Below are 20,724 nucleotides of genomic sequence, written 5' to 3'. Positions count from 1 at the left end.
CTTGAGGACCATCGGGCCCAGGGTGCCTTTGTTTGATCCCGCATCCGCCTCCTGCGGGAGAGGGATCGTGGCTCCCGCTTCTTCTATGCCCTGGAGAAAAAGAGGGAGGCCAAGAAGCACGTCACCTGCCTCCTGGCAGAGGATTGCACCCCCCTCACGGATCCGGTGGAAAAGTGCGGGAGGGCCAGGGCCTTCTATGCAGGCCTTTTCTCCCCAGATCCGACTGATTCTGAGGCTTGCAAAGTGCTCTGGGACGGACTTCTGATTGTCAGCGCGGGCGACCGAGACTGCGTAGAGCTGCCTCTCACTCTGGCCGAGTTCTCGGAAGCCCTCCACCGCATGCCCACCAATAAATCTCCAGGCATAGACGGGCTGACCGTGGAGTTCTACCGTGTGTTCTGGGATGTCCTTGGTGTCACGGAGTATTGGGGGACTCAGGGCCCTGCACCCCCGGCTTCCTGCGATTCACCATGACTCTCAGCCAGCCAGTAAAGCAGAAGGTTTATTTGGATGACAGGAATACAGTCCAAGACAGGTCTTGCAGGCACAGACAACAGGGCCCCCCTCAGTTAGGTCCATCTTGGGGTCCCAGGGCATCCCAGCCCTCCCCCCTTGGGAGGTCAGAGCCATCTCTGCCTCCCAGCCATCTCTCCAGCCCGCTTCCAACCCTCTCCCTTCAGCAACCCCTCCCACAGCCTTTGTTCAGTTTCCCGGGCCAAGGTGTCACCTGGCCTCCAACCCCTTCCTGGGTTCTCATGTTACACGCTCAGGTATTCTCCTTCGGGCAGTCTCCCACCCCCCCAATGCAGACTATGCTAGCCACACTCCCCTGTCAGCATTCACACACCACAGTAAGAACAGTCCCAGTTCGTCACATCTCTCCCCATTTCGAGACCGAACTGAGCAGGGTCACTTTAGCCAGTGACCCGGGGAAGTTCGAACTTACCCCCGTTCCCATGGATGCCCCCGCATCCCTCCCATTCCTTGGTGAGAATTACACCAGGCCCCTCCAGTTTCACGCCCCCCCTCAGGTCGGGGGTGCTTGATGGCACTCGCAGTTCGCATGTGGGAAGGTTTATGCGGCCTGTGCCCTTTTCCCACCCCAATACCCCTGGGGTTCCAACTGGGCTGTGGTCTTCTCCCAGCGCTCCAGTCTGGAGGTCTGTGCTTTGGGCTCTCTTGGTTCAGAGCCGCCCTTTTAACCTTGGCCACCCTCCGGAAAGGATCCTCTATTCTGGGCAAGGGTCCTAAAGCTGTTTTCCCCTTGTCCCGGGCCTTCCTCCCACTCTGACAGGGGTCACAGGATCCGCAGTACTGTCGGACAGTAACAAAGACCCCGGGACAGTAAAAGCTCCGTAGCAGCCTCTGCTGGGTACGCCAGGTTCCCTGGTGCCCTGAGAGGGGAATGTCATGGGCCCAGCACAGCAGCTGGCGGCGATACTTCTGGGGTACCACCAGCTGCCTCCTGATCCTCCTGACTCCATTTTCCCTGGGGGAGCCCATTCTCGGTACAGGAACCCCTTCTCCCACAGGAACCTTTTCCGGCCACCTCTCCCCATGGTCTGTACCGCATTGAGGTCGGCCAGGTCCCTTATCTTCCGCAAGGAGGGATCTCTGCAACTCGGCCTGGAACTCATCAGCTGGGACAGGGATGGCCACCTGCTCTTTCTCGCCGGCTGGGTCTGAAGCTGCAGCCTCCCTGAGCCGTGTCCCTGGGCGTTCCCTCCCCACCAGGTTAGGGTCCTGCGCCTCAGGCAAGGCACCCTCCCCAAGGCCAGGGCGCGGTGCCCCTCGCCGGCTCTGACTGCGGGTCACAACCAGTGCCCTTTGGGGGTTACTTGGCCAGTCCTTCAGGTCCCCCCCCATCAACACCTCAGTGGGCAAATACGGGTGTACCCCCACATCCTTGGGCCCTCCTTGGCCCCCCACTTCAGGTGTACCCTTGCCACGGGCACTTTGACTGGTGTCCCGCCCACCCCCGTCAGGGTCAGGTAGGTGTTGGGCACCACCTGATCTGGGGCCACCACCTCGGGCCGGGCCAGCGTCACCTCTGCGCCCGTATCCCAGTATCCATTGACCTTCCTCCCATCCACCTCCAGGGGAACAAGGTACTCTCTCCGGAGGGACAGCCCTGCGCCTACCGTATAAACCAAAAACCCTGAGTCTGGAGCATCCAGCCCCCCAGAGGAGCTGGCCTGGAGCTCTCCTCCCTCCTTAGCAGGTGGTACTCTGCCAGCCCCCCTTCCCTGGGAATGCTGCCTCTTGCCGGGCTGGGTCTCTACCCAGTCAACCCTCTGTGGGTTCGGTCTGCTCAGTCTGTCCCTGCGCCTGGGGCACTGGGCCCGTATGTGGCCTTTCTGGCCACAGTGGTAGCAGCCCATGTCCCATGGGTCCCCTTGAGTGGGTCGGATGGTCCTGACGCCGGATGTTCCCCTTTGATGGGGTTTTTCTGTATTTTCCCACAGGGAGGTCCCATGGTGACTTTCTCTCTGCATTGTGGTGGGACTGTTCCTTTGGGACTCCTCCCTGTTATCTCCTGACCGGCCCTTCACAAACTCATCGGTCAGCCGGCCTGCATGTCGCGGGTTCTCTGGCTTTCTGTCCACCAACCACAGCCTCAGGTCGGATGGGCACTGCTCATACAGTTGCTCCAGTACCAGCAGTTTAACCAGGTCCTCCTTCGTCTGGGCCCCATCTGCCCACTTGCTGGCGTATCCCTCCATGCGGACGGCTAGTTGCAGATATGAGATCTCAGGGGTTTTATCCTGACTCCGGAACCTTTCCCGGTACATCTCAGGAGTCAGCCCAAACTTACGTAGCATGGCCTTTTTGAATAGTTCGTAGTCCCCTTTCTCTGCCTCTTCCAGTTGGCGGTACAATGCCACGGCTTTGGGGTCCAGTAAGGGGGTAAGGACCCGGAGCAGCTCGCAGGCCGTCTCAAAGGCATCCAGGAAGTCATCCATGTCCTCCCCCTCCTTGCGTGGGGCCAGGATGCACTTATCAAAGCTCCGTGCAGTCCTGGGTCCCCCCTCACTCACCGCAGTCGGGGGTTCGCTGCCCTTCAGTCTCGCCAGTTCCAGTTCATGCTGTCTCTGTCTCTCATTCTCCTCCCGTTCATGCTGCCTCCGTTTCTCTTTCTCCTCCCGTTCATGCTGTCTCTGTTGTTCACGATCCTCCAGCTCTCTCAGTTTTAGCTCTTTCTCCCATTCCAGCCAATTCCGCTCCACGGATGCCGAACGTCGCCGGGAGGATCCTCTGCTGGCCGGCGAGCTTCGCCGGGAGGATCCCCTGCTGGCCGGGGGGGTCACGGCGCCCTCGGTATTTGCTGGGCTCCTCCCCACCCTTCCCCTAGGCATAGGAAGGAGGGGTCTCAGGAAGCCCTCAGCAGCCGGCTGACCACTCCCAGCTGGGACAGACACTGGTGCCTGCGCTGCATTTGCCAGGCTGCTTCCCTGAGACACAGGGATCAGTTCATTCGCGCGATCTCCCGCCTCCAGCTGGGCAATGAGCTGTTCTTTGGTGAGCCTCCCACTGTGCAGCCCCCTCTGCTTGCACAGCTCCACCAGGTCGCTCTTAAGCCGCTTGGCATACATCTTCCTGCTGGCCACTCACCGGCCTGTGTGCTCACAGCTCCCCACAGTTCCCAGGGAGACCCCTAGTGTGCCAGCCCTTCTCGAGGTCACCACCTCTCTGCCAGGGTCGAGCTGCAGACTCCTCCGCCCCTGGGACCACTCGCTGCGATCCCCCCGGGGGACCCTGTTACCGCAAATGTCCCTCTCGCTGGTCACACACTCCCAGGGGTAATAACCGTCTCTCTCTCACTCTTCAGCACGCCTGGTCCCCGTCAATCCCCCTTCGTTTTACTGCTCCCCAGTCACTTACTGCAGGAAGCGCCGTCCACGGGGTGCAGTAGATCCCGCCTCTGCCACCAGTTGTCACGGAGTATTGGGGAACTCAGGGCCCTGCACCCCCGGCTTCCTTACCACAGTAAGAACAGTCCCAGTTCGTCACACTCGGCCTGGACCTTCTCACTGTCTAGGCCGAGTCCTTGGAGAGCAGGGTCCTCCCCCTGTTGTACAGGCAAGCCGTGCTCGCCTTGCTCTCAAAGAAGGGGGACCCCCGTGACCTTTGGAATTGACGTCCTGTCTCGCTCCTCAGCCATGGACTACAAAATCATAGCGAAGGCCATCTCGCTGCGGCTGGGCTCTGTGCTGGCAGACGTGGTCCATCCAGACCAGACCTACATTGTTCTGGGCCGTACCATCTTTGATAATCTCTATTTGGTCCGGGATCTCTTGGAGCTCAGGTGTAGGGGTGGTCTGTTGTTCGCCCTTCAGTCCCTGGGTCAGGAGAAGGCATTCGACAGGGTGGAAAATGGATATCGCCTGGGCACTCTGTGAAAGTTTGGTTTTGGACCCCAGTGTGTGGGTTTTCTCCAGGTGCTGTACGCCTCCGCGGAGTGTCTGGTCACGCCCAACTGGAGCTCTCTGTTGTTGCAGAAGCGGGAGAGCTACAGCCTGTCAAACTCTCTAGGCTGTCAGATAAAATAATGGAGTAGAAAGGGGACAGCTTTAGCCCCCAGCTCAGCCAATCAGCATTGAGACACTGAGGGCAGGAAGCTGAGGGTTCTCACCCGTGAGTCAAATCATCAGAATATCTGAGCATTAAATGAACATGTCATGGGTGGATTAGCTTTGGATGTCATGCTAGCATTTAGATGCATTATTTATAAGCACAATCATCAGAAATTTATTCACTTCAAAGCACTTCATATAACCTACTGAGCTGCATTCACTATAGTTTGTTTCTGTTGCTTTTGGGAATTGAAGGGCACTCTTCATCTTCTCCTTATTTGTGGTTTAAATTAAACGGTCAGACAGCCCAAGTTAAAAAGCTATAATCCTGACTGCTGAAGCCTATTGGTTATTCCCACCCTGAAACTCTATTTTGGAGTGATTCATTCCCTAGAAATTTAATGATCATTTTTCAGCTATAACCCCTCTTCATTCATTTTCTACCCTTAGGGGAATTATGCACACACAAAAAAATTCTGCACCAAAATTTTAAAATTCTGCATATTTTGTGTGTCAAAATAACACCATATAATCACACCAGTTTCAATTATTTTGGAAATTTATTTCAAAATACCTGTCATGGAGTATGTCTGTAACAATACAGACAACAAAAGAGAGTAGGAAATGTTTTTTGACAAATAGTTCCTTACTTGGCATATTAATACAGAACTGAGAAATAATTAACATATTAATACAGTAATAGTTTAAATGAACTACAATATAGAACCATATTTCCTGCACACCTCAGAAGCAGTGCAAAGGCTTGGTGGAATCAGGGGTAACGGAGGAGCTGTGGGAGAGGGAAGTATTTGCTGGGAAGAAGCCTGGGTATGAACTTGAAGGGTTGTTGGGTATGGGTTGGAACAGTATGGAACAGGGTTTTTGTTTTTTTTTGGAGGGTGGGGAGGTATTGTTAGGCAGCATCCCCCATGCAGACCCTGGCTGATCCCTAGCCCCTCCCATTTAGTAAGGCACAGCTGCCCCTGTCCCCATGTGTTCCTGCACCCCATGTCTCCTTGCCCCCCCATCCCCATGTGTCTCTGTCCCCCACTCATCCACCCCCTCCCCTCATGTGGCCCTGCACCTCCCTCCCCCCTGTGGCCCTGCACCCCTACTCCCATTCAGCCCCTACACTAGTCTTTTCTCCCCAACTACCACTTAGGAGCCCCTGTCTGACCCCCACCCCCAGCAGCCCCACGCGGTCTGTTTCCCCATATCCCCTGTTTCCTGACCTGGCCCTACAGCCACAGTGAAGAAGGCAGGCTCTTTCTCTTCCCTATCCTGGCTGGAGCTTTCCAGGAGTGGGTGCTGTGTTCTAGTGCCGCTGCGCCCTCTGGTGGGCAAAAGGCAGAACTGCATCAACTTTTCAGCAGAAGCTATTTTATGCAATTTAAAAAAAAATGTGCAGCACATGAAATATGTGTGTGTGCAGTGGACCAGAATTCCCCCAGGAGTAATTTTCTCTGGACAGACGCCAGGAGATGCTTCCTGGACAGACGTCAGGAGATGCTTCTACGGCCGCAATGTTCTGAAGATTCAGAGCAGGCGCAGCAGGGACAGAAGGATTGTGAGGAGGTTTGGCAGCATGTGACCTCCAGAAGGAGAAAGAGGAGCGTCCATGCACCAGCAATGGAAATACAGGTGAGCAATCGTTTCCATGTTCTCACTACAGGTAGTAATGCGGAGAGTGGACTAGATGACCCATCTGAGGGAAGGGAGCAGAAGGCGACTCCACCGATTGGAAGGCAAAAGATGCACTGTCCTAGGGATGGGGGTTCCACGACCACCACTCCCAAGAGGAGGAGGAGGGTGGTGATGGTCGGGGACTCCCTCCTCAGGGGGACTGAGTCATCTATCTGCCGCCCCGACCGGGAAAACCGAGAGGTCTGCTGCTTGCCAGGAGCTAGGATACACGATGTGACGGAGAGACTGCCGAGACTCATCAAGCCCTCGGATCGCTACCCCTTCCTGCTTCTCCACGTGGGCACCAATGATACTGCCAAGAATGACCTTGAGCGGATCACTGCAGACTACATGGCTCTGGGAAGAAGGATAAAGGAGTTTGAGGCGCAAGTGGTGTTCTCGTCCATCCTCCCTGTGCAAGGAAAAGGCCGGGGTAGAGACCGTCGAATCGTGGAAGTCAACGAATGGCTACGCAGGTGGTGTCGGAGAGAAGGCTTTGGATTCTTCGACCATGGGATGGTGTTCCAAGAAGAAGGAGTGCTAGGCAGAGACGGGCTCCACCTAACTAAGAGAGGGAAGAGCATCTTCGCCAGCAGGCTGGCTAACCTAGTGAGGAGGGCTTTAAACTAGGTTCACCGGGGGAAGGAGACCAAAGCCCTGAGGTAAGTGGGGAAATGGGATCCTGGGAGGAAGCACAAGCAGGAGAGTGCAAGAGGGGAGGACTCCTGTCTCATGCTGAGAAAGAGAGACGATCGATGAGTTATCTTAAGTGCCTATACACAAATGCAAGAAGCCTGGGAAACAAGCAGGGAGAACTGGAAGTCCTGGCACAGTCAGGGAACTATGATGTGATTGGAATAACAGAGACTTGGTGGGATAACTCACATGACTGGAGTACTGTCATGGATGGATATAAACTGTTCAGGAAGGACAGGCAGGGCAGAAAAGGTGGGGGAGTTGCGTTGTATGTAAGAGAGGAGTATGACTGCTCAGAGCTCCGGTATGAAACTGCAGAAAAACCTGAGAGTCTCTGGATAAAGTTGAGAAGTGTGAGCAACAAGGGTGATGTCGTGGTTGGAGTCTGCTATAGACCACCAGACCAAGGGGATGAGGTGGACGAGGCTTTCTTCTGGCAACTAGCAGAAGTTGCTAGATCGCAGGCCCTGGTTCTCATGGGAGACTTTAATCACCCTGATATCTGCTGGGAGAGCAATACAGCGGTGCACAGGCAATCCAGGAAATTTTTGGATAGTGTAGGGGACAATTTCCTGGTGCAAGTGCTGGAGGAACCAACTAGGGGCAAAGCTTTTCTTGACCTGCTACTCACAAACAGAGAAGAACTAGTAGGGGAAGCAAAAGTGGATGGGAACCTGGGAGGCAGTGACCATGAGATGGTCGAGTTCAGGATCCTGACACAAGGAAGAAAGGAGAGCAGCAGAATACGGACCCTGGACTTCAGAAAAGCAGACTTTGACTCCCTCAGGGAACAGATGGGCAGGATCCCCTGGGAGAATAACATGAAGGGCAAAGGGGTCCAGGAGAGCTGGCTGTATTTTAAAGAATCCTTATTGAGGTTGCAGGAACAAACCATCCCGATGTGTAGAAAGAATAGTAAATATGGCAGGCGAGCAGCTTGGCTAAACAGTGAAATCCTTGCTGATCTTAAACGCAAAAAAGAAGCTTACAAGAAGTGGAAGATTGGACAAATGACCAGGGAGGAGTATAAAAATATTGCTCAGGCGTGCAGGAGTGAAATCAGGAAGGCCAAATCACACTTGGAGTTGCAGTTAGCAAGAGATGTTAAGAGTAACAAGAAGGGTTTCTTCAGGTATGTTAGCAACAAGAAGAAAATCAAGGAAAGTGTGGGCCCCTTACTGAATGAGGGAAGCAACCTAGTGACCAAGGATGTGGAAAAAGCTAATGTACTCAATGATTTTTTTGCCTCTGTCTTCACAAACAAGGTCAGCTCCCAGACTGCTGCACTGGGCAGTACAGCATGGGGAGAAGGTGACCAACCCTCTGTGGAGAAAGAAGTGGTTCGGGACTATTTAGAAAAACTGGACGTGCACAAGTCCATGGGGCCGGATGCGCTGCATCCGAGGGTGCTAAAGGAGTTGGCGGGTGAGATTGCAGAGCCATTAGCCATTATTTTTGAAAACTCATGGCGATCGGGCGAGGTCCCAGATGACTGGAAAAAGGCTAATGTATTGCCCATCTTTAAAAAAGGGAAGAAGGAGGATCCGGGGAACTACAGGCCAGTCAGCCTCACCTCAGTCCCTGGAAAAATCATGGATCAGGTCCTCAAGGAATCAATTATGAAACATTTAGAGGAGAGGAAAGTGATCAGGAACAGTCAGCATGGATTCACGAAGGGGAAGTCGTGCCTGACTAACCTAATTGCCTTCTATGATGAGATAACTGGCTCTGTGGATGAGGGGAAAGCAGTGGATGTGTTATTCCTTGACTTTAGCAAAGCTTTTGATACGGTCTCCCACAGTATTCTTGCCGCCAAGTTAAAGAAGTATGGGCTGGATGAATGGACTGTAAGGTGGATAGAAAGCTTGCTAGATCGTCGGGCTCAACGGGTAGTGATCAATGGCTCCATGTCTAGTTGGCAGCCGGTTTCAAGCGGAGTGCCCCAAGGGTCGGTCCTGGGGCCGGTTTTGTTTAATATCTTTATTAATGATCTGGAGGATGGTGTGGACTGCACTCTCAGCAAGTTTGCAGATGACACTAAACTAGGAGGCGTGGTAGATACACTAGAGGGTAGGGATCGGATACAGAGGGACCTAGACAAATTAGAAGATTGGGCCGAAAAAAACCTGATGAGGTTCAACAAGGACAAGTGCAGAGTCCTGCACTTAGGACGGAAGAATCCCATGCACTGCTACAGACTAGGGACCGAATGGCTAGGTAGCAGTTCTGCAGAAAAGGACCTAGGGGTCACAGTGGACGAGAAGCTGGATATGAGTCAACAGTGTGCTCTTGTTGCCAAGAAGGCTAACGGCATTTTGGGCTGTATAAGTAGGGGCATTGCCAGCAGATCGAGGGACGTGATCGTTCCCCTTTATTCGACATTAGTGAGGCATCATCTGGAATACTGTGTCCAGTTTTGGGCCCCACACTACAAGAAGGATGTGGAAAAATTGGAAAGAGTCCAGCGGAGGGCAACAAAAATGATTAGGGGTCTGGGGCACATGACTTATGAGGAGAGGCTGAGGGAACTGGGATTGTTTAGTCTCCAGAAGAGAAGAATGAGCGGGGATTTGATAGCAGCCTTCAACTACCTGAAGGGGGGTTCCAAAGAGGATGGAGCTCGGCTGTTCTCAGTGGTGGCAGACGACAGAACAAGGAGCAATGGTCTCAAGTTGCAGTGGGGGAGGTCCAGGTTGGATATCAGGAAAAACTATTTCACTAGGAGGGTGGTGAAACACTGGAATGCGTTACCTAGAGAGGTGGTGGAGTCTCCTTCCTTGGAGGTTTTTAAGGCCCGGCTTGACAAAGCCCTGGCTGGGATGATTTAGCTGGGAATTGGTCCTGCTTTGAGCAGGGGGTTGGACTAGATGACCTCTTGAGGTCCCTTCCAACTCTGATATTCTATGATTCTATGATTCTATGAGATGCCTTGGTTCACTTTCAGCCTATTACACATGTAATATCCCTTTTCAAAGATGCATATATCAGTGAAATTCTTCTGCTGGCCTTTCACCTACTCATTGGAAGCAGGGAACTAGTTCTCCTTTTTTAAACAAAGAAAGTCAAACTTTTTAAATCTTCCTTGAGTTTAACCATGGTTATAGAACCATATAGAGCACAAATTGTGATCATGATAGTGTGTCGCTTTCATCTTAGTTTGAAGTAGCATCTGTCCATATTAATGTCTTGGAAATCTTGATTGATAAAGGATCTAGACCTCTTTTTAGTTACCATACCTGGCAAAGGTTAATATTTTTCATTGGGAAAGAGATCTAGGTATAATTCCTGCAGCTAATGCAGAGAAGGTTGTAGAATTCAGCTTGTGCTTACCTACACCTTTCAACATTAGAAAAAAACATAGATTTAAGAACCTGAGAGATTTACTATTTTTATGAGAAATATGGAAGCATTTTACTACTCTTTTTATGTATAAATAGAAGGCATGTTGGCTCTGTCTATTTGGGACGGAAAGGAATTCACATGCATTCAATTATTTAATAAATTCACACTTCCAAAACCAATTTTTTTTTCCAGGTTGGTAATTATAATCTGATTTGTATTTTTCTACTAAGTGGGCCAAATTCATTGTTGAATCATCTCCGCTAAAGTCAGTAGAATTACGTCAGTCATTAGTTCAGCCACATTTCTCTGACAAAGTGAAATTTAAAATGTGGTGCAAATTCTATATTATTTTGAGAACAAAGATGTCTGCAAATTCTGCCAGTTAAATGAACCATAATTTATTTAACAGTCCACCAAATCTTCTGTCATCTGCTAATATCACCATCAACAATTTTAGATTTTCTTGCAGATTGTTGAGGCAGATATTTAATAGCACTGGTCAGAGAACCAATCCCTGGATGGGATCCTCTCCCCAGAAACACCCCTGCTGGGTGATATTTGCCTTTTTGAGATCTATCCATTAGACAGTTCTTAGTTTATTTAATATGGGCTACACTGATTGTGTAAAGTGCAGATTTTAATCAACAGTCCAGAGGCACTAAGACAATGTCTTACAGAGTCTAACCATATCATGTCAGCACAGTTACCTTGCCTATGACCAAAATCAGGCTGATTGCCTCTAGTTACCCAGGTCATCCCATCTACTCTTTTTAAATACTGACACAACATTTGCTTTTTTCCAGTCCTGAAACTTCCCTGGTGTTCCATGATTACTTGAAATCAACATTATTTCTTCAGAGAGGTCACTTCTTGTAATACTCTTGGTGCAAGTTACCCAGTTCTGCTGAATTAAAAATATTTCTTTTCATTAGCTGCTGTTCAAATTCTCTCCAGCTAGCAGTGGAATAGCAGGTATGTCATTATCACTGTAAAAATTGAATACATCTTCCTGCTTCTCTCCAAATTCAGAACAGCAACAGTTGTTGAAGATTTCTGCCTTTTCTGAATCCAGACTGACAGCTTGATGGCCCTCTGCAGCATTGGGCCTGTCCCCTAGAGGTGAGAGCTGGGTTTCGCTGATCCAGGTTGAGTGTCCCAGGTTGTGGTGGTGGTCAGCTCTGAGTTGAGCTGAGCATACATGGCTGCAGGCAGGCACTGGAAACACACATTAGTCAGCATCACTTGTCATGGACCGAGAAAGTCTAGTGCGCAGAGAACCCCCGAAGGGAATGGGGAAGGGGAAGAAGAGGGGGTTGGCGTTTAACTTTGGGTCAGTTTCTGTTAGTTACTTTCCTGTCCCTCAAGGCACCATCCATGGCCTGGGTACCGGCCTTCACCGGCGCTGCTGAGAGCTGGAGAGAGGGGCTCTATGCCAGCAAGAGCTCACCTCCAGCCTTCCTGGCCTTGGGGTGACACCTCCTGCTCCAGCCAGTATCCGCCTGGCTCTGGGCTGAGCTGAGAGCAGTTCCAGTCACCCAGCAATGCCCTGAGTGGGCAGGGCAGCACCAGCGGTTTCTGCTCTCCACTCCTGCACGTATCTCTGTTGCTCTGGGGCTTGGCGGGGGCTGACCCAGGTGGCGGCTCTGGCAGGAAGCCGGCTGCTGTTCCCCTTTCCAGGAGAAGGGTCGGCAGCAAGACTGGTTTGTGCTGGCCTCACGTCAGTGACTGGAATTAGGAGGTGGTCACTGAGGGTCTCAGCTGCAGCACAGGGAAGGGCCCAATGGCTCTAATGCCAGCCGGGGGGGGTGGGGGCTGAATGACATCCAGCGAATCCACAAACCGCAAGACCCCACCAGGGGCTGGTGTTCTGAGGCCTGAATCAGTAACTGCAGGACCGCTGGGCTCTGATTGGCTGAGACAATTGCACCCAGTAGGTGACTCATGACATCCATCCTGTCCCTACAGCTAACAAACGGGACATGGGGAAGTTCCTGCCCCAGGGGTCAGGTGTGTAACATCCTGCTGCCCCAAGGTTGTAGCTGAAAGCCTTCAGCTCCCCACAGCATTTCCTCAGGGCTCTGGCTCTGAACGCAGCTGCTCTGTTCTTTGGTCAAGACTTTCAACAGGGCCTCAGTTTTAGGGTGCTCAGCTGGAGCCCCCTGTGACGTTATTGATATAATCTGGGACCAGATAGATCATTGTTGCAACCAAGGTCCTGTAGTGGCACGCAAATCTTGTATAAAGGGGGTCAAATGGGGTGTCTAGGACAAGGTTATGGTTTACTGGTTATGATTATGCTGTCTATATGTGTGTATCAATTTTGTAGTTGAAGTTATAAGTATTGGCTCTATACTGTCTGTATTTCAAACTTATCCTATGCTGCTGGGTGACATCCCAGACAAACTGGTGTTAGCTCTGCCTAGCCTGCTTGATGGCCAATTAAGGACCATCAGCTATACAATGGACCCATTGAGAGAAGGCAAATATGCCTTGTAACTCAGCGAAGTATGCAGGGACTGGCCCATGTGACTCCAGACTCCATTTTGCTGTAATTTTCCACAGTAAGAACAAAGAGGTGTTCTTACACCTGGAAAAGACTATATAAGGCTAATGCCTCATCTCCATCTTGTCTTCAATCCTGCTTCATACCTCTGGAGAAACTTTGCTACAAGCTGAAGCTTTGAACAAAGGACTGAGGACCCATCCCAGCTGGGGATGTATTCCAGAGACTTGATTTGAACCTGCAGTTTATTCTATCACTGCTACAAGCCTGAACCAAGAACTTTGCCATTACTGTATGTAATTGATTCCATTTAACCAATTCTAACTCTCATCTCTATCTTTTTCCTTTTATGAATAAACCTTTAGATTTTAGATTCTAAAGGATTGGCAACAGCGTGATTTGTGGGTAAGATCTGATTTGTATATTGACCTGGGTCTGGGGCTTGGTCCTTTGGGATCAGGAGAACCTTTTTCTTTTACTGGGGTATTGGTTTTCATAACCATTTGTCGCCATAACGAGTGGCACTGGTGGTAATACTGGGAAACTGGAGTGTCTAAGGAGATTGCTTGTGAGACTTGCGGTTAGCCAGTGGGGTGAGACCGAAGTCTTCCTAGTCTGGCTGGTTTGGTTTGCCTTAGAGGTGGAAAAAACCCCAGCCTTGGGCTGTAACTGCCCTATTTGAGCAATTTGTCCTGAGTTGGCACTCTCAGTTGGGTTCCGCCAGAACCGCATTGTCACAGTGGCGTAGTCGTGCTTGGATCCACAGAACCAGGTCAATTAAGCTTTGGGTCAAAACCCCACATTATCCAAATTTGAATTTTGGGATTGAGAGTTTGGTTGGTTAAAGAACAGTTGCAATGGGTGAGCAAAGAGCATATGAGGGCCTTGACAAAAAAGCCCTGAAAGATTTGTGTTCAGAAAAGGGGATAAGCTTTAGAAAGAAAGCTACAAATCAAGAACTGAGAGATCTGTTAATGGCCAGTGATCAGAAGGCAGAAGCAATTGAAATGCAAAAGGCAGCAAGTAAACTTCAACTTGAGCATGAACAAAGACAGGCAGAAATTCGATTGCAGGAACTAGAAGCTGAGGCAAAAGTGCAAAGATTTCAGCTCCAAGTCAAAAAACCAAGGGAAGAAAAGCAGAAATTGTATCCTCTTGAAAGTCCGGTTTATAACAATGTTGGTATGTTGTATAACTCTGAGCAGTTGTCTGGGTGTAACCAAATGTACCCCAATTCTGCCACCTTTTATGTAAATGCTTTTACTGTGTGTTCAGTAAAGAGTGGCTCCATAACTTGTGCCAATGCTCTGTATGGGAGTGGTAATGAAAAATTCACAGAGAATGTAAAAGTTAATGGTAAAAGCTGTTTAGGGCAAATTATGGCTTCTAACATCACTCTGGTTAAAGCAGATCTTGTCAAAGAGGAAGATTATTTACCAAATCAGAGTGTGAATGTTGTAGTCCTCTATGAGTTTACTGTCCGTGTGCCTTTAGCCAGAATCCACCTTGAATGGAATGGTGCTAAGCATGAAGTTATAGCTGGGGTAAAAAAGTTATTGCCTAAGGATCTTTTGATTGGGGAAAATGTTAAAGCTTTGTTCAGTCCAGGTAGTCAGTCACAGGACAGGAATGATCTTAAACCTGTGTCTATTGTGGGCAATGATTTGCCTGGGGAGGGTTGCTCCAAAGGTTTGTCTGTAAATGAAGTTTCTGAATGTCGGTCTAGTGTCTCAGAAGTGAATCTGGAGTTAAATCAAGAGCAGCAAAATCTTATTGGGCAGGAAAATGTTTCTCTGGAGCAGACTAAAGAGGATGGTCAGGTGGAAGCCCTAACTGAGGAAGGAAAGGGTGGATTTTGGATGGGTGATGCATTGGTGGCTAGTACAGCTTGCAAAAGTGAACCTGAAAAGGGTAACTGTGATTTGCTGGCAGTGGCTCAGTGTAGTAAGAAGAGCAGTTTATCTGTTGGGAGTGGCAAGGTACCTGGTAAGGAAGCTGCCCCACTCTCCCAGTCTTTGTCTGTAATCAGCCCTGTGTGCTGGGACAAAGGAGAGGAAGGCAGGAAAAGTTTGGAGGAGCCAAGGCAGCCTTGTGAGCTGATGGCTTTGTCTAGTCAGCAGTTTGGGAAGGCAGGGATAGTGGAAGATGAATGTCCCTATACCTTACCTGTTTCCTGTGTGGAGAATAGTGACAGTGAAGGAAATGTGCCTGTATCTGTCAGGGGTATTGACTTGCCTATGGAGGAAGCTACCCCAGTCTCCAAGCAGTTGTCTGTGAACAGCCCTGTGTGCTGGGACAAGGGAAATGAAATCCCGAGCTGTGTGTCTGGTAGAAAACGTGTCTCCACCTCTTCTTTGTCTGTGGAGCAGACAGAAGGTGCCTTTCAGCCTGTGATGGTTGAGAATAGTGCAGTTGTCTCAGAATTGGTTCTGAATTCAACTAAAGCCCAGGAAGGGAATGGTCCTAAGTCTGTGTCTGCTGGGGAGAATGGCACCGTAACTAAGTTGCATCCAGTTAGTGTCTTAGCAAAATCCCAGAGACCAGACAATTCTGGTGCTTATATTTTGCCTATTGCTAGTGTGTGGTTGGTAAAGGGTGTAGCAACTCTGTCTAATCCGGGTAATAGCCTAGCCAGGGCACAAGGAGAGCATGAAGGTGATTTGGTTGTGTTATCTACTGATGGTGTGGAAACTTGTAGCAAGAAGGAAAGGATTCCTGAACTTGTGTGTGGCAAAGGGAAGGGAAATGTTTCTAACCTTTTATCTAGGAAATCTATGGGTTTGCCTGAAAGGGGATTGTGTAGAAATCTGCCTGATGGGCCAAAGGTGATCCTGGATGTAAGTAAGACCCAGAAAAAGTCTGTTGTTGCTCAGAAAAGTGTTCCTTTAGAGCAAGCCCTAGGTGAAGAGGGTAAGGGCAAAATTTCTGTGAGGGGTGATTTGCTGCTTAGAAAAGCTCCTGGGGAAAGGAATCCTCATGGTAATCTGTGCAAGCAGTTCCCTGAAACTGAAGGGTGGGAGAGTGATTTAATCAAGGAAGTTTCAGTTCCTAACAGCCAGAAATTTTCTGTTGTGAATGGATCCACTGACTTTCCTTTTGAAAGATCCAGTGTGGGTAGCTTTGAGAAGGTCTCAGATGGAGCAAAAGCTGTTAAGAAAGTTGAGCAACCCTATAACCGAGTGGCTGTGTGTGGCCAGCTTGTTGGGAAGACAATGGTGTTGGAACAGGAATGTCTCCATTCTAATTCTTTAAGTGAGTAGTCTGTGCTTCAGTGTCTGAGGACAGATTTGGTTACTGGTGTTTCAAAGCAGAACAGTTTTATGGCTAAATGTTTGAGGATGCAGGGGGAGAGCAAGCAAACTCTCACCCTCAAACTCTTTGGATTTGTGTGGTATCTCTTTAAGACAGAGTCCAGCCTTGGAAATGATAGCAGTTAAGGATATGAAAACTGATGGACTGGCTTCTGTCTGTGGTAATGCAAATTACTTGTCTGGCTGGGAGGGGAAGGACTTGCTAATAGCTGTTAGCACAGAGAGCCCACCCCATCAGCCAGTGAATTCTGGTAAGCAAGAAAAATCAGGGTTTGATCCTGCAGGACAAGGAGGAAAGAGAAAACTGAATTTTGCAAAGGGAAGCAACAGGTTAACCCTAAAATGCCCAAACTCCAATGGTATTGAGCCAAAGGTGTGGCATGACAACCATAATTGTAGATGGACACTTGCAATGGATTTGTTGTTAATGCTAATGGTGATTTTGTAACTAATGTGTTGCTATTACCGAGAACTGTAAGAATGTACAATGTTCCTAATCTGTTGGAAAATCCCTTGAACATGTTAAAAGGAATACATGAAAACACACTTTATGTTAAAAGGCCTTGTTATACTGATGTTTCACAGTTGATCCCTATAAACAGTATTGGAACTTTTCACAGGAGAAAAGACATTCCAGACCTAATGTGCTGTATGAGAAGGGAAACTAAGGCACACTACCATATTGCCTTCATGGCTAAATGCCAAGATTCCTGTACTATAAACATCATTAATATCTGCATTTATTTGATGTTAATTGGGTTCCAAACATTTGCCCGAGCTTGTATGGATAAAGTAGCTGTTTTCTTTAGCTCTTGGCAAGGTCACATGAGACATACAGGAACCATGCTGGAAGAGCAGATCCAATCCACTATTGTTCTAACCAAGTTTTACCTTGAGTTTGTAAAGAGGTTCAATCATGTTGTTGAACACAATTTTGATAAACCATTTCTGTTATACTCTGATATGGCTTCTAACCCCAATACTAGCCATAGTGAGATAAACTCAAGGATGGGGAGCTCTTGGGATGCAGTCAGTGATGTTTGTGTCATCCCTTCCTGCATCAATTTTGCGTTGGGGGTGTGACGTTATTGATATAATCTGGGACCAGATAGATCATTGTTGCAACCAAGGTCCTGTAGTGGCATGCAAAACTTGTATAAAGGGGGTCAAATGGGGTATCTAAGACAAGGTTATGGTTTACTGGTTATGATTATGCTGTCTATATGTGTGTATCAATTTTGTAGTTGAAGTTATAAGTATTGGCTCTATACTGTCTGTATTTCAAACTTATGCTATGCTGCTGGGTGACATCCCAGACAAACTGGTGTTAGCTCTGCCTAGCCTGCTTGATGGCCCATTAAGGACCATCAGCTATACAATGGACCCATTGAGAGAAGGCAAATATGCCTTGAGACTCAGCAAAGTATGCAGGAACTTGCCCATGTGACTCCAGACTCCATTTTGCTGTAATTTTCCACAGTAAGAACAAAGAGGTGTGCTTACACCTGGAAAAGACTATATAAGGCTAATGCCTCATCTCCATTTTGTCTTCAATCCTGCTTCATACCTCTGGAGGAACTTTGCTACAAGCTGAAGCTTTGAACAAAGGACTGAGGACCCATCCCAGCGGGGGATGTATTCCAGAGACTTGATTTGAACCTGCAGTTTATTCCATCGCTGCTGCAAGCCTGAACCAAGAACTTTGCCATTACTGTATGTAATTGATTCCATTTAACCAATTCTAACTCTCATCTCTATCTTTTTCCTTTTATGAATAAACCTTTAGATTTTAGATTCTAAAGGATTGGCAACAGCGTGATTTGTGGGTAAGATCTGATTTGTATATTGACCTGGGTCTGGGGCTTGGTCCTTTGGGATCAGGAGAACCTTTTTCTTTTACTGGGGTATTGGTTTTCATAACCATTTGTCGCCATAACGAGTGGCACTGGTGGTAATACTGGGAAACTGGAGTGTCTAAGGAGATTGCTTGTGAGACTTGCGGTTAGCCAGTGGGGTGAGACCGAAGTCTTCCTAGTCTGGCTGGTTTGGTTTGCCTTAGAGGTGGAAAAAACCCCAGCCTTGGGCTGTAACTGCCCTATTTGAGCAATTTGTCCTGAGTTGGCACTCTCCGTTGGGTTCCGCCAGAACCGCATTGTCACACCCCCATAAAGGGGCAACAGTGCTGAGCGGTAAGCCCCTGAGAATCAGGCTGTGTTGACTTGACTCAGGTTGAACACCCAAGTCCCATAATTTTACCATCCTCGCCCTTCTGTCCTTCCACACATGCTTTGCGTTTCCTGTGTTCAGATGCACATTGTTTGGGTGCTCCCCAGGTACCAAGTGGCTCAGATCCCCCTATAACCTTTCCCTGCCCTGTCCTCTTCTTGTTTGTTTGTCTTTGGATTTATACACCTAGTAGAAAAGGTGCCTTTCCTAAGTCCTTGTGCTTTAATGGTTATTTAAAAGCACAACTAAACATAAAGGCAGAAGCCAGCAACAGCCTTGCCCTGCAGAGCAGTAAAAGGCCAAGCCATACGGAGCTGTGTCGGGCTGCAGGGAGAGTCAGAGGAACCTGGTTACCCCAGAGAGCAGAGAGCTCCTCCAGCCCCTGAGTGGCAATGAGCCGGCACTTTGTTATCTCAGCCCATTGCAGGCTGGGTCAGTTGCTCACTCACGGCTGGGTCCTGAGGCACCAGAACTGTTAGATTACAAAGGAAATTGCAAGTGTGGCAGCAACTGTCACCTCTTAATGGGGCAATAAAATGGTGACACCCAAACGGTCTGTGCAGGAGAGCTCTGCGCCTGGCCCTGCGGTCCGTATTCCTAGCAGTGTGGGGTGGGTGCTGAGCAGGACAGGTAGAGGCTGGATCCCTGTGGGATGCTCTAGAGGAGATGTGGGGTGCTCGGGGGGCAGGAGCTGGTGCCCGTGACAGGTCTGTGGGTGCTGCCTGAGAGGGATGGCTGAAGACATCTCAGTGCAATGCCCGTGTGCCCTGCTCCATCTGGGAGGTGGGACAGCAGGACCCTCTGGTCAGTTGTACCTGGTGCTGGGCAGCAGCATACCTGGCCCTGGAGCCTGGCCAGGAAGAGATGGGCCGTCAGAGCTCCCAGTGCCATGTGGCGGGGGCCTGGCCTGTCTGGATAATTCAATCAGCTCCCAACCTCTGGGTCTCTTTGGCTGTTCCCATCACTAACCAGGGCACCTCGGTCTCTTTAGTGGCTCCCAGAGGTGCTATATATTGAATCAATCCCTTGGGGTTACGAGCGATGAGGGTGGGTGACATTTGCCTTGTTACACAACATGGGGGACAGGGAAATCTGAGAGCCGAACAGCCGGCAAATGAACCACAGCTCCACGCAGAGCCAGAGCCTGAGCAAGTGTTTGGGGAGGGAAAGTTTTTTGGGAGAATCCCTGGGGCACCAGGATGTTACAGCACCTGACCCCTGGGACGGGAACTTTCCTATGTCCTGTTTGTTACTGGTAGGCACCGCATTGATGCCCTGTACCACCTTCCTAGGTGCAATTGTCACAGCCAATCAGAGCCCAGATATACTCATCTCTTTCAGACAGTTAGTCTACATGCTGCTTCTCCAGCACGGTCTGTAACAGGCAGCCCAGGCTCATCGCTCCGTTCGCACCACAGGGACTGACTGGTGCCATCACTGCACGGTTAGGGCTATCCCCCCCATTCCCCACCTCCCGTCGTTGTCAGCAAATACAGGTTTTTACGGTCAGGCTTGACAAAGCCCTGGCGGGGATGATTTAGTTGGGGTTGGTCCTGCTTTGAGCAGGGGGTTGGACTCGATGACCTCCTGAGGTCTCTTCCAACCCTGATAGTCTGTGATTCTACAAGTGAACTGGAGTGCGGAAGAGACTCCAATTTACAGGTCAGGGCTTGAGACTGATTCCTCCTGGAGGAGCTTTTTCTGCACTCAGGGCTGGGGGCTCAGGGTGCGTGTGGGAGATGGGATGAGATTTTCACCAAGGCCTTTCTTTCTAGAACCAGCCCCTGTCCTGAAAAGCCCAAATGTGACACTGTGTGAATTTTTCATAACATTTTGTATGAATACCGTGTGTGCCTCAGTTTCTCCTACATGCAGAATGGTTACATGTTGGGGGCGAGTTTGTTTACTCTTTGCAGAGCTCCACGTGTGACCAATGACTGGCTGTCTGGGGCTTGGGCCCTACGCCCATGGAAAACCTGAGAAAACAACGGTCACTCTAATTGCCTGGACTTTTGGTACCTAGCAACTAACAACCATGGATGGCCGCCCTCTCTGCAGGAAGCCAGCCTGGTGTGACCAGCAGGAGAACAAAGGACTAAGGAGGGGCCAAGTGGCATTGCAGTGTGTACACCTCCACTGTTTTGCCATCAAACGCTGCCTATTGCCCCCAAACTCTGCAGTGTAGACAAGGCCTTAGTGCTTGACTGGTGGGCCTAGCTCATATGCTCAGGGTAGGGAACAAGTATTCCCCCAGATCAGCTTGGCTTGGACCTTGGGGCTTTTTTGCCTTCCTCTGCAGTGTGGGGTGCAGGTCACTTGCTAGGATCATCTGGGCATATGTCACTTAACCAGTTCTCTGCCATTGCAGGGCCTTGAGTATTTGGGCACG

The 20,724-nt window shown here is 49.7% G+C and overlaps 2 protein-coding genes and 1 long non-coding RNA gene across 3 annotated transcripts in view; 2 read left to right on the top strand and 1 right to left on the bottom strand.

Moving 5' to 3' along the window:
* The window catches only part of LOC135983428 (uncharacterized), a 256,391-nt gene that overhangs the window by 31,498 nt on the left and 204,169 nt on the right, over positions 1 to 20,724 (top strand). The gene's annotated exons all lie outside the window — the stretch shown is intronic.
* The window catches only part of LOC135983191 (C-type lectin Cal-like), a 235,504-nt gene that overhangs the window by 173,748 nt on the left and 41,032 nt on the right, over positions 1 to 20,724 (top strand). The window lies entirely within an intron of this gene.
* The window catches only part of LOC101939714 (C-type lectin-like), a 525,580-nt gene that overhangs the window by 476,246 nt on the left and 28,610 nt on the right, over positions 1 to 20,724 (bottom strand). The window lies entirely within an intron of this gene.

This window comes from Chrysemys picta, chromosome 1 (genome assembly GCF_011386835.1).
Source record: "Chrysemys picta bellii isolate R12L10 chromosome 1, ASM1138683v2, whole genome shotgun sequence".
In the NCBI taxonomy this organism is placed as follows: Eukaryota; Metazoa; Chordata; order Testudines; family Emydidae; genus Chrysemys; species Chrysemys picta.
This window is presented reverse-complemented; position numbering and strand designations above follow the sequence as displayed.